This window comes from Danio rerio, chromosome 13 (genome assembly GCF_052040795.2).
Source record: "Danio rerio strain M-AB ecotype USA chromosome 13, GRCz13ab, whole genome shotgun sequence".
Taxonomy (NCBI): Eukaryota; Metazoa; Chordata; class Actinopteri; order Cypriniformes; family Danionidae; genus Danio; species Danio rerio.
Window position 1 is genome coordinate 40,141,462 of NC_141033.1, and position 14,921 is coordinate 40,156,382.

Genomic DNA, 14,921 nt, shown 5'->3' on the forward strand with positions numbered 1-14,921 from the left:
CATTGAAGCGCCCTCCTGCGGCGGACTGCATTTCATTTAAAATCAAAAGGTACGGAGGTACGGAGACGTGAACGTAACGACGACGCCATTAACTGGCTTGCGTACTCGGGAGTGGTAGCAGCACATACTCCACAAAGTTGGAACAGTGGTATGACAATGGGATACAGTCAGTCAACTACTTGATGAACATAGATTGCTTTTTGTCATATTGCTTTTGGAATTCCTTAAAAAAATTTATTCTTGTAAAATCAAAAGACTATGCTGAGTTTTTTTCGATGCAACACCAAGTAAAGTTATATCACTGTTGCGTAATTCTGTATATTATCTCGACCAACAGCAAATACAAGAGATGATGTTTTATTTATTGGTGATATTAACATTGCTAAAGATAGCTAAATGTTGTGATAGATACAATAGAAATGTATCATACACCATCTTCTGCAGTCTTCTGGTCATCAAAATTTGAAAACATTGAGTGGAGGAAAGTATGGTTACTAACAAATACACGTTTCATGAGTAATAAAGTAAGACAGGTATCTTTTAAAATTTTACACAGAATTTTTCCTGCAAAAGAATGCTTTGAACGGTTTAAAGTGGATGGGTTTTTGTGGTATTAAAGAGTGTCACTCATCTGTTTTTTCAATGTGTATATACTCAAGATTATTTTGGATTGATTTTTCTAAATTAATTTCAAGGACATTTGGTACACTAATACAAATTGAATTATAAGATGCCAAATTTGTTTTAGTACAACATGGAACTGATTCAAAAATACAACTAATAATATTATTTGAAAAATACCGTAATCATGTCAAGAAATAGGCCAATGCTAAGCCAAATTGTGAACGTTTTATAAAGGAGATTAAACAATATGGCACTACACTATGTAACATTAGAAACAGAAAAGAAAGAATATAGAAAAAAAAATATATATATATAATTTCATGATTAAATAATTAAACTTTTTTATTATTATTATCTTACCTATTTATTTATTTATTTTTTACCCCTGGCATATGTTTATACTTTGATTGTATAACCAAGATAATTTCTCTTATTTAATTTTATTTATTTCTATTTTGTTAATGATTGTTGTGAGATGTATTCTCTTGTACTAAGTTTGTACATATTTAAAAATGAAAATTTATGACACACTTGGTTTCAACATTTCTCCTGTTTACTTATGGGAAATGAAGTTGGTTCAACCTTCGAACATTTTAAAGCAAAATAAATACCCCCACTCCCTTTAAAAAAAAAAAAACTTGGAACAGGCACAAATATGCAGTTGTCATGATGATCTATTTATTTACACAAATAAAGAAAATACGACCGAGTGAAACATTCAATCTTTTATTTATTTTGACTGCATCGCAATGAAAATAGACAATTCTCGTATGCTACTTTTAAATCTGTTTTTGCCAAAATAGCAGTAAATTCTCTGAGGAATAATGTTCTCTTTGAAAGCAAAAATAGCTCCATTTCAAAATAAACTGGATATCCATGTCTATGCTTTGAAATGTCCAAAAGATAGCACTCTGAATTCAGATTTCATTAATTACATTCAGATTTCTGAAAAACAAATCGCAATACAAATACAAATGTGCATCAACAAACACGCAAAAATATCAATAGTAAGAGATCCAGTACTGTACCAAAATAGTTTTGCACTAATTCACCTGTTAACAACCTTGTGTAACCAACCAGCATGTGGGAGACATGCACATCGATATGAGATGAGAACAGTATCGGCTAAGGTTCTGCATAACAAAGAATGGGAGATTTTACACTACATTAAGCTTGTATATTTTGTTTTCCCTGTTGTAGGCCTTTGTTATGACATATTCAGACACCCACACACTGTAAAACCCAACAGTCAACTTTATCAAATGTAAGGAGTGTAGTTGATACAAAACTGACTGAAAGTTAATTCTACTCATTTGAAGAGTTTCGAACTCAGTGTTGAAGGTAATGAGTAAATAAACACCTCATTACTTCAACTTAAATGGAGTAAGTTCACAGTACTCATATAAATTAGTTTTTTTTTTTTGCTCAAATGGTTTGTACACTGTAAGAAGCGTTTAGTTGATTTAAAAAAGTGAGTAAACCCGTTGCCTTAACATTATAAAGTAAATGAAAAATGTGCGCAATTGAGTTAAATCAGCTTAACAGTTCCAAGTTGCAACAGAATTACTCAGTTTTAAAAATTAAAATCCACTTGTCACTTTTAAGGCAATGGATTTACTCACTTGTTTCAAGTAATCACTTTTAAAGGTACATTGTCAAAAATGATTACTTAAAGTGAGTAAACCAACTGCCTTAAAAGCAACAAGTTGACTACAAAAATAAAGCTATCTTATTGTAACTTGGAACTGTTAAGCTGACTTAATTTGTATAATTATGCTTATTGTACTCACTTTTTTAAAGCCAACTAATCCTTTTTTTACAGTGTTAGACTATTAACACATGTGTTTTCAAATAATTACTGCAATTATTACAATATTGTATACTTACTGCTTCATTAAGTCTATAAAATCTACATATATATATAGGTGTATTGAAAAAAAGTGATTAGTTTACTTTTATTTTTTAAAAAGTAAATACAATTTGCATAATAATAAAAATTAAGTCAACTTAACAGTTCCAAGTTACAAAGGGCTTACTTGCACTATTTTGTAAAGTCAACTTGTTTCTTTTAAGGCAATTGGTTTACTCGTTTTAAGTAACTAATCACTTTTTACAGTGTAGCAATCGGTTTTCTCAAACAGTTTGAGTATTTGGTTTTACAGTACTCAGTAGGTTTAAGTTTTCTTCATTTATCATCGTTTACTGTGCTCAAATTGCTTCGTTTACTCAAATGGATTAAGTTCGCAGTACTCATTAGGATTAGTTTGTGAACTTAAAATGGTTTGTTGCAATTGGTTTCCTCAAATGACTTGAGTTACCTTAACTTTTAGGGTTTTACAGTGCAGTTAAAGATTAAAGCGCTAGAGATGTAGATACCCATGTGTGTATAGAAAGCACAGCAAGAAAACTGCTCAGACTTCCTTATTTTGTTACAAAGGACGTAGGTGTGAAACGGTATTCAAAACTGCCGTTAGTACAAGTGATTGAAACAAATGAACCATGGCTGAGAATTCATCACCATAACACTAGATGGCAGAGTCGCCTTAACATTGACGTTTCTGCCAAACTCCAATGACCTCTGAATAAACGTTTTACCTTTTTTCCTCGTTTTTTCATGATCATGAGAGCTGCATGTCATTAGAGACCCTGATTAAGCTGACAAATCAGAAAACCTTAAAGGGAGAGTACACCAAAATATACATTTGACAATTTTTTTTTTCAACCTCAGGCCTTTTGTTCTGTAAATTTTTCAAGAAGATTTCTAGCTGAGACTGTGGTAGGCTACTTAGTGATTCTTAAAACACAAGGCTACTTGGCTCCGTTAAAAAGCATGAAGGTAAATGAATTTTAAAGAGATAGTTTACCCAAAACAATTTGTTTACCTTCACTTGTTCCAAATTTTCTGTTTGAGTTTCTGTCCCGTCTGAATTCTATTGGGCTCAAAAGACAATTGGAAGAAAGCTAGAATCTGGTAGCCACTGACTTCCATACAACCATTTGGGTTTCCTACAATGGATGTCAATGGTTACCGGTTTAAATAAAGCATAGAGCAGGGGTGCCCAAACTCAGTCCTGAAAGGCCGGTGTCCTGCAGATTGCAGTTCCAACCAGGGTGCGAATTATACCTTGACAATTTTACAAGAAACATATTTAGTGAATACTTAAGGTGTCTATCAGTGCTCTAGAACTGCCAGATTCAGACTGTTGAATGATATTTTCCTAGCAATGGTATGAATTGTTATGGGGGTCAAATGTTTATTTATATTATACAATTTTAATTATTAATATTTAAGATATAGATCAGAGATCAGAGAAAGCTATTTCTTACTATTAAAGGGCAGACCCCCCCATACATCTTGTTTTGATGTCCTTTAGGGAGGATCAAGCATTAAAAAGAGGAGTCAATCCCCCCAAACCCCCATGTAATCCGCACCCTGGTTCCAACCCAAATTACAGTAAATACGCCTGAAACACTTAATCAAGCTCTCTCTCTAGCTACACTAGAAACTTCCAAGCGGGTCTGTTGAAGGAAATTGGAGCTAAAATGCAGGATACCGGCCCTCCAGGACTGAGTTTGCGCACCCCTGCTATAAAAGTTTCGAACCACTTGTGGGTGAGTAAATAGAGTGTAAATGTTTATTATTAGGTGAACTATCCAAGACTGTACTTTCCATAAAGTCTTGTGAAGCGAAACAATTAATATGTGCAAGAAAATCATCAGTACATTGTAAAAACAATATGATCAATTAGTCCCGACAACATATGCTTTTAGGTCGTTGTAAAGTTAATCATGTTTCAACCTAATTTCATAAGTTAAGCGAACTGTTTTAAGTCAGTTTAACATAATATAAGTCAAATGAACACATAAGGTTTATTTGATTCAGCCTAAATATTTAGGTTACCGAGATTTTTTTTTAACAGTGTATTACCTTTAGTGCACAGCCTTGGCAAATGATCCTGCACAGGTTCACAACAAAGCAATCCAAGAGGTGGCGCTGTTTGTTGTCAATGGAGAGGAGAATACCTGTGTTTATTGTTTATCAAAATGGTACTTGTGCTTATCCTGGAAATTGAAAACTGTATAAAAATGTTTTAAACAGTATCAGCTCACTTGTGGGTTTTGCAACATATTTTTGCAATGCTATCCAGACCTGACTGGACCATTTGCTAAGGTTTTTTTTTTTTTTAAATGAAAGGTTCTAATAAATAACATTTACATTTTATTGCACAAACTGTTTGTTTCACTTTATAAGATTCAATGTATAAGATCTATATAGGGAGTCATATAGTGTTGCCTGTTTTTATTTTTTTTACTTGGACTTTAAAAAGTGCCTGTTGTCAATTAGCCCATTTCACACAGTGATACTGGTAAATATTAGGGACATTTCCGGATGACTTTACTGGTAAATTAAAAAAAGCGATGTTCACACAGAAAAGGACGTTCCAGAATTTTTCTGAAAAAGACCATTCACACCCATTCCAAAATACCGGTAAATTTTGAGAAGGGGTCCGGCATTTTGTGTAGAAGCAATTCCACGTCCAGTGATTTCACATTTATTTAGCGCTTTATCATTTATGCAGCTGTGAGACAGCTAAATGTTTACACACTTGACTACATTACAAATTATGCAGATTGATAAGTATTGTGAAGAATTTATATGAAAACATATGGAGGAGCACTTTCATATGTCGAGATGGTTCATAATGTGTGTGTGTGTGTGTGTGTGTGCTGGCACTCACTGGCTCCTTCACGTGCACATGCGTCAAGCAACTGAAGCAGAACTCCAAGGTAAACAAACAGCGGTTTATCACAAGCATTTTATCAATAATTTTTTTTGCCATTAAATAGGAAGAAAGAAATGTTATCTGACTAACATCTACACAGCAAATTCATTAGTGTTAAAATTAGCATGTTGCAGTAATTCAGAGAAAAGTGTTGAAATTTTAGAGTTAGATAAAGTTAAATAACCCTCTCAGTGTAAGAAGCTGATTTGCCTCCTTGTCATACAGTTACCTTATCTTACGCTAATACAGTGTTGTTGACTACTACATGCGGAAATTTATGCGGCGATATCCCTGGAGGATTTTTCCAGACGCCATTTTCTTTTGCCACGAGGAGGAATGAGAAGAAGCAACTGGTTAGTAAAAGTACTTAAAATGTTTGCATATAGATATTTGACATCCAAATCCTTATATATACACATTAGTTTTAAATATTTCACTAAAAGTCTTTATTTTGTTCTGTAATAGCTATGTTACATTAAAACTAAAGAAAATCAAGCTGTCTTAAAACTGCTTCTTTTGGTTAAAATACGAGAAAATACCGATTGGTACTGTTTTAAATTGCTCTGCTTAAACATTAACCGAATCCGCTTGTTAAGTGGTGACGTATTTAATACTGTTTCCGGGTCCAAGCCGCCATTTATCTGAGTGGAGAAATCATTCGTTTATGATCACGTTTTATTCCTATCACACATTAAAGTTAAATTTATATAAAATCATAGTGTACACAACGATCTCTGGGCTTGCTGCATAACAAATACCAAAAATGTAACGATTTATAAAAAATGAATGACTTTCTGGCCATCGGATATTAGGCATTGACATATATATATTGCGATTGTGATTTTCGAAAGTATTTAATCGCTTTGTAAACGTTTATTATTACCATTTCATGAGTCTCCCCATTCTGTTGAATAGAGCGATTGGACCCGGAAGCCGCTTCGCGTGACGTCACACTTAACAAGCGGATAGTTAATAAGAGTTGCCAATATTAAACAACATATATTTTTATTTCTGTGCGGTGTTGAAAATTTGACCTAAGAGTGTTAACATATAACACTGAGTGGTCTTCAATTGATCCGTTGTGGTGTTAATATTTTACACTATAAGGGTTTGCTAATTAACACTCTCTGGGTGTTGATAATGTTAACTCTTTCAAAAGTGTTATTTTAACACTTTTATAGTGGTTCCCATATAAACTCTGAGGGAGTGTTAATTTGAACTCTAAGGTAGTTAAATCTACTATCTAAAATTTGCAGTGTAGCAGGTAAATGTGTCTGGAAAAATATTCAAAGGCTTTTATTTTCATAAACCGCGCGGATATGAATGTGTCTAACTGTTTTGATTGGTTAAAGTAGAAGTCTCACGTCAGTGCGTTGTAAGTGTGAACAAGCTCTTTCTGGCAATCTTCCTTCTGAAATCACACAGCGCAGCATTCCAGCAAATTACCGGTAGATACAACTTCTCTTTCCGGAAAACTGTCCGATCATATTTACCAGTATTTTCAAAAAGTGCCTGTTCACACATACAAACCTTTCCGGAAGATTGCCGGTAATTTTCCAGAAAGGTTTGCATGTGTGAAAGGGGCTAATGACTCAGCTAAAACCTTCTTTAATGTTCTAAAAGATTCAACTGCATTTTAGATGGCCGGATGGTGAGTAAATGAAAAGAAAAGTACATTATTGGGAGAACTATACCTTTAAAGAATTATTTGTTTAATTTATCATTTTACCACATGCGTTTTTCCTATTTTCTTTTCTTTTTTTGTTGTTAAATGTATGGGAACCCAGCTGTATTTAGTTCATTCTTTTCTTTAGTTGTTGGGTTTAGTTCTCAATAATAAATGCAGTAATGCTTTTGCTTCATATGTTAAGAATTACACGTTTCAAATTGAGTTGAATGTTTCTTAACAGCATCTTAAAGAAACACAGCATTTAATTCTGTTGATTTACATGATATAAAACCAGCATTGATGCATTTATTGAGAATATTAATAAAATCATAATCTTGTTCAAAATCATGGCCACGTACACAAAGTTGTCCATTTCACAGCACAAAAGCTTCAGGAAAATCACTCCATCCTTAGCAAGACTTTGACACTGACGATTTAAAATTCGCCTTTTTTTTTTTTTTACAACATAACTACCACAAAGTGCATGGCTTTCATTTGCCTTTTTTATCCCTGAAAACAGTGCTTAAGATAATAGCTTACTCAAGCAAAATTTATGAAAACAAAAGCGTCTGTGGTCAAAGTTCAGATCAACAGAGCGAGGCAGTGATAACAAGACGACGTTCTCTTTTTTCCAGCTGGAAAAAATGCACCCTGATACATGGACAAACACCTGTCTGTCAGAAACCGCAAAGCTCAGGCTCACCAGCAGACTTCACCATGCACAAATCCACAAACACCGATCTCCTTTTGCCGCACGGCTCCTGGAAATCCCTCACGGGCTGTTAGAAATCCCCTTTGGATGCTCCTGATGACGCCCTATCCTTTCTCATCCAAATGATAGAGTAGCACTCCATGATCAGGAGGCAGGGTGTGGCAGCTCCCCAGGCCACAGATGCATGCGGCTGGGGAGGACGAATACGGCAGCAGCTTATACTCCTGGAGCACCAGCTTGAGTCTCTTGCGCCTCCTTTCGATCTCCTCCTCCTCCCGTTTGTCTTTCTCCCTCTGGGCCTCATCCAGGTGGATCTTGCGGAGCAGGTTGTTGATCAGGACGGAGCGGCGCAGGTACGCCTCGGGGTCGTCTAGGAAACGCAGCTTCTGCAGGGACAGACGGAGGATGCAGCTGCGCTCCTCACGCAGGATCAGGTGCTGAGGAGGAGAGACAGAGGTGATGATGGGACTCGCGAGAAGAATGTTAAATGTGTCGTTCACATGACCCGTACGACTGTCTGAACTTTAAGTTTCTATTATTTAACCAGTAAAAATGATTAGGCCTAATTATTAATTATTAAGTACTTTAAACTTATTCTTCTTCTTCTGTTTTCTTTGTGACCTCATAACTTTTCTCAAGACTGTCATACAGACTTAAGTTTGGGCTCATATAACTCAGACTACCAATCTGCCAATCACTGATGACCTTTCAACTTATTAGCCACACCCTAGCAACCACTTATGAAACCCTAGCAACTGCCCCATAGACTTCCATTGTATAAAAAACTGCCATTGACTTTACATTGGACATACTAACAACAAACCAATTCATGCTAACAATGTACTAATCCATACTAGAAACATACTAACAACATACTAACATACTAGCAACATGCTAATTCATACTAAATTCATGCTAACATGCTAGTTTATACTTAAAACATGCTAGTAACATACTAATTCATACTGGAACCATGCTAATTATGTTAGCAACTGCCTAGCAACTACCCAGAGCACCAAAGCAAACACCTTGTAACACAGTAGCAACGACCTAGAACACCCTAGCAACCACCTAACACCTTAGCAACGACCTAAAACACCTTAGCAACTGCTTAGAACACCCTAGAAGCCGCCTAGCAACACCTTAGCAACCACTTAGTAACGCCTTAGCAACCACCTAGGAACCGCCTAGTAACACCTTAGCGACCACCTAGCAACCACATAACAATGTCTTAGCAATGACCTAGAACATTTTAGCAACCATCAAGCAATGCCTTAGCAACCATCTAGCAATGCCTAAGCAACCACCCAGCAACCACTCAGAACACACTAGCAATCACTTAGCAACAACTTGGCAACAACCTAGAACACTTTAGCAATCACCTAGCAACACCTTAGCAAACCCCTAGCAATATATTAGTAACCACCTAGAACACCCTAGCAACTGCCTAGCAACGCCTTAGCAACCACCTAGAGGACCCTAGCAACAGCCTATTAACCACTCAGAACATCCTAGCAACCACCTAACAATGTCTAGCAACCACTTAAGATACCCTAGAAACCACCTGGTAATGTCTTAGTAACCACTCAAAACACCCAAGCAACCACTCAGACCACCCTTGCATCTGCCTAGCTACACCTTAGCATGCACTCAGAACACCCTAGCAGTGCCTTAGCAACCATTTAGAACACCCTAGCAACCCCTTAGCAACACCTTAGCAACCACTCAGAACCCCCTGTCAATTGCCTAGCAAAAACATGCTGATTCATGCAAGAAACATGCTAACATATAGGTAGTTATCTATCTATGCTGACTGTTTTGAACTTCTTAAAAACTACTTCAGTTATTTAAACTTTGAAACCACTTCACTTTCAGACTGAGATTTCTCAAGCCGCCATAAAGTTTGTCTATGAACTTCACTTTTCTAGTTCCCAAATGATGATTAACAGAGCAAAGATTTTTTCAGAATTTCCTATAATATTTTTTTCTTCTGGAGAAAGTCTTTTTTGTTTTATTTCGGCCAGAATAAAAGCAGCTTTTAATTTTTTAAAACTATTTTAAGGTCAAAATTATTAGCCCTTTTAATCTATATTTTTACTTGGTTGTCTACAGAACAAACCATGGTTATACAATAACTTGCCTAATTAGCTGCTTAGTTAACCTAATTAACCTATGAGTTATTAAAACTATTATGTTTAGAAATGTGTTGAAAAAAAGCTTCTTTCCAATAAACAGCAATCGAAGGAAAAATATATAGGGGACTAATAATTCAGGCAAAAATTTTGCATAAATCCAGCCATAATCATGACTCAAAATGGGGTCTAGGTGGTTTCCGGATCATGAAATTTAGCTACTTGAGACAAACACATTTTGCATCATTCTTGTAAGCTTATGAAGTAAAATATTGTCTTATTTTAAAAGGCTAATGTTAAATACATGACCAGGGTTTCAGCATTACTTGGAGTCTGTTGGTAGCCATGTCAACCAGCCAGATTTTTGTCAAAAGGTGGAGGTGGTGCAAAATCTGATGGAGGAGGCTGCCTCGTAATCATATGCAGAAAAAATATGTATACAGTGCATTTATTTATGACAACATTGAAAACTATTTTAGAAATATTTGAATGATGAGATACACATGAACTATTTAACCATTTTTGTCTTTAATTAATATTTCTTTTTATATTATGCTAAGAATAAATTTAAAATGGACAGAAAGACAAACATACAAATGATTCAAAGACGACTGCTTGGATTTACATTTTTTTTAAAGTGTTTTTTTTAAAGTGGTTGTAGACTATTTATTTGGGCTGAATTTAAATAAGCAAATTAAGTTGAACATTACTAAATTTACTTTGTTTGTTTAAATTCAACTCGTATAAATTTTTTGCAACAATTTTACTGAAATTATTTTTTTCGGTATACAGGGAGACGGACCCCCATCTTTTTAGCTTTTGTCTCATCAGTTATGTACATTAGAGATTTGAGTTATGATTAATGTGGATAAATAATGCTTGTTGTATTATTTTAGTTCAGGCATGTCCAGACTCGGACCTGGAGGGCCGGTGTCCTGCAGAGTTTAGTTCCAACCCCAATCAGACACACCTGGGCTAGCTAATCAATTCTTACTAGTCGTTCTAATAACATCCTTGCAGGTGTGTTGAAGCAAGTTGGAGCAAAAATCAGCAGGACAGTGTTTAGTTAGTTTAGTATTTTGACTGATAGTGTTTAGTAGCTGTGTGAATAACACTGATCACTGTCAATATATTGATATGTTTCTCTACTTGTAGAAAAGCAGTTTTTGATGAGTTCATCATAAGACTTTTTCATCCTCCCAAGCTTTTGTTTTGTCTGTATACCAAACATGCATTGCGTACAATGCACACAACGGACAGTGCTTCAAAACATTGGTGTCTTAACACTACAAATGATTAAAATATGGTAGTTTACTGTAAAATTGAGACATTTCTTTTAGGGTTTCTACTGTATTTCTGACAGTAAAATTCTGGCAATCATCGTAAATTTGACTGTTTTTGTTTTACAGTGTATAGTTCATGCTTAACAATTTATCCGTCTGTCGTTCTGTAGCATTCTAATAAAAATAAAGGTTTCAAAATTAGGTTTTTGCAGCAATTATCTAGAACAGGGGTGCCCAAACTCAGTCCTGGAGGGCCGGTGTCCAGCAAAGTTTAGTTTCAACCCCAATCAGACACACCTGGGCTAGCTAATCAAGCTCTTATTAGGCTTTCTAGAAACACCTGTGCAGGTGTGTTAAGGCAAGTTGGAGCTAAGTTTGGAGCTCCAGGACCGAGTTTGGACACCCCTGATGTAGAAGAACATTATGTGTTGCTCATAGAACTTATAAGGATCTAAATCTGTCTATTTGTTCTGCCATTTTGTCATTTATTCGTATCTATCCATTGCTAGATCTACTGTATTTTCATTTTTTTTTTTGCCTTAAATTTTGACAATATTTTTCTTTGTAGCTTAAATCTATGAGCATTAGTTTGATTATGATATTAATTTGATATTTATTATACTTTCTGGCAATCAGATTTTCCCTCCACTTTATTTCTGAACGATAAACACTCACTTTTTGTAAATATCCATGTAGGCTTCCCTGAACATCCTCCTCTTCCGCATATTTTCGCTTAAAGTAGGCGACTTTCGACGTTGTTGACTGTTGAGGGCACTCTTAGAGGAAAGACCCTGCGACCAAACAAACAAACAAACAGACACAGCGATTCTATAAGATCTCTCTTTGAATGAAATCAGAGTTTTTTTTAAAGAAAATTATTTCAATCTCTTGCTGCAGATAAAGATTCACCTTAAAAATCAATTCTACAATCGTAAGTGTGTCCTCAAACACTGTGTCACAGGTAAAGTGGATTAGGTTATGCTCCAGTCAGTGTGTTACATAACAAGGTCTGTGTGTTTATGTGTATTAATTACCTGAGGACTGCTTTAAGCAGACACGCTCACACGCCTCTCTGACAAATCCTCTATTCACCTGAGGCTCTTTCCTCTGGTTCACACACATCGCCTAATGGTTCCTATAGTCAGAGAAAGAACAGTTGACTGCATCCTACTGTTTCTTATTTGAATTTAGTAAACAGGTGACACCAGACCACACCTCCCTCACATACAGAAATGGGCAGTGCCTCATAGAAGCAGTGAATGTAATGAAATCTGCAGAGAGCTGTGCTGTAGTTGCTTGATGCTCTGCGCAATTCAGCGCCCGCCAGAGCTGTGCTTCATTTATCAGTTTCAAAGAAACGTGCCACGCGCGATAACCGTGGGTGGAGAGATTAGTGTGGGCTGAGACAGAGAGAGAGAAAGAGAGAAGAATATAAACCAGTGAGGTATTTATATTTGCCTCTTTTATAGGCTACACAGCGACGATTTTAGCTATGATACTGAATTTCGGCGAGTGTATTATTTGTTCTAATCTTAGGTGCAATAGTTGTAACAAGTTCTATACCAGCTACAGTCGAAGTCAGAATTATTAGCCCCCCCTTTGAATTTATTTTTCTTTCTTAAATATTCCTCAAATGATGCTTAACAGAGCAAGGAAATTTTCACAGTATGTCTGATAATATTTTTTCTTCTGAAGAAAGTTTTATTTGTTTTATTTTGGCTAAAATAAAAGCAGTTTTCAAATTTTTAATAACCATTTTAAGGTCAAAATTATTAGCCCCTTTAAGCTATGTATTTTTTCGATAGTGTATAACAGTGGTTTGTTCGGTAGACTAACTTGCCTAATTACCCTAGTTAAGTTAAGCCTTTAAATGTCACTTTAAGCTGTAGAGAAATGTCTTGAAAAATATCTAGTAAAATATTATTTACTGTCATCATGGGAAAGATCAAATAAATCAGTTATTAGAGATGAGTTATTAAAACTATTATGTATAGAAATGTGTTGAAAAAATCTGAATCTGAATGAAAAAAACTGAAATTGGGAAAAAATAAACAGGAGGGCTAATAATTCTGACTTCAACTGTGTTTAAAATCATGTATAATTCTGATAACACAGATATAATGAGACGTTATACCAATAAATTTGACTGTTTTTTTTTTATTCACCATACTTTTTTAATGAATATACATATTTTGAATTATTAGAATTTACGCAATATTTGTATTTTATTTTAACATTTCAACATAAAAGCATATGTTTTGAAACTAACTTGAATGCCACACCATGCAAAAACTAAATATTTTTTTATTTGCAAAAATGTCCAATAATAAGATTTACCAAGATGCAGACTGGTCATGTGATATCAACATGGCCCACATGCATGTAAATGATGGCAATCATTAACTGGCAATTTGACTTAAAACTTACACATAATTATCAATATCTATTATTGACTTAATATAATACAATTAACGTTAAACTCAACCAAAACATTGCAAAAAAAAAAAACAAAAAAAACAAACAAACAAACTACAACTTATAAAATGTCAACTAAAGCTGTCAATTGTTTTGCTTCTCTTCATTTTCCCTCTTTTTTTAAGTTGTATTTAATATTATTCTATAACAGAAATTTGCATGTACTAGGTTTTGGACTGTTATTGTAAGTTATTTTTTTAGAATAGCTCCAGATTTGGCTTCAGTAGTGATTAATCTAATTAATATGCACAAACATATTGTAAAGCTTCCTATTAAAATATGAATTTAAAAGATAGATTTGTGAGGGGTGTACTTAATATGCTAAGCCCTGTACATCTATAAATATAGCATGCATATTAATATATAATTAGCACAAATCTTTTTTTTTTTAACATTTTAGAATAATTTTATTTCGTCTAACTGAAATGTAGACACGTTTTATGTTAAAAAAATATACATTTTAAATCCGTATAGGAAGCTAATTTCTTCTTGATACAATATTTTTTATATATGTATAAAATTGTATTTTTGTTGTTTTAGAGGGTATCAAATAAAAACAAGTCGTAACGTGTGCGTTATCTTGTATAATGCAGTATAGTCATCAGCCCCTCAACTGTCACGCGCTAATGAATGAATCACAGAACGCGCATTTTCCAAAAATCAAAACAGCTCCAAACTAGGACGTGTAATTACTGCTATTAAACACCTGCATGTACTATAACTGCTCCACACCAGACAAATACATGCACTAAAAATAGACTTCCATGTTTTCTTACTCAACACTCACCATAAACAAGAGTAAAAAGGATCCTACCGTATTTTTAAAGGCACATTAACAGTCCCCTCACGCACGTTCATCAGATCAGAGGCTCAAAACAGCTCATATTGTAGCGAACGCCGCCGCTTTCAGCACCGCGTGAGTTTGACGCGTCGCCCCCAGATGTCGAAGTCTTGCTTTTGATATAATCCCTGTAGTATTCGGCTCACTCTCGGCTCTTAAAATATCCTCTTTCTGTGCAGAGAGCAATAACACACTGCGCCGGCTTCTGATTGGTCGACGCTGAAACAGATGTTTCCTGTTGCTAGGAGAGTCACTAGGCAATGATGACGCTCCAGCATCTAACTCCATTCTTCTCGCATCCTCTGCTGTTGCGTTTCCTCCTCTCTCTTGTTGCCTGTTTCTTGACATACGGCTTATCTGATTATAATCAACTCGACTTTTGAACGCTTTTATGGCTCATA

General features: G+C 35.1%; 1 long non-coding RNA gene across 2 annotated transcripts; it reads right to left on the bottom strand.

Annotated features, from left to right (window-relative positions):
* Window positions 1–7,322: 7,322 nt before the first annotated feature.
* si:ch211-188i4.4 lies at window positions 7,323–14,717 on the bottom strand. Of its 2 annotated transcripts, XR_015506242.1 has the most exons (5): window positions 14,494–14,717; window positions 12,433–12,604; window positions 12,239–12,339; window positions 11,880–11,995; window positions 7,323–8,226 (listed from the first exon to the last, which is right to left on the bottom strand). It is a non-coding gene; the product is annotated as a si:ch211-188i4.4 (long non-coding RNA). The 2 variants fall into 2 exon arrangements; XR_015506241.1 differs by lacking the exon at window positions 12,433–12,604.
* Between the last annotated feature and the right edge of the window lie 204 nt (window positions 14,718–14,921).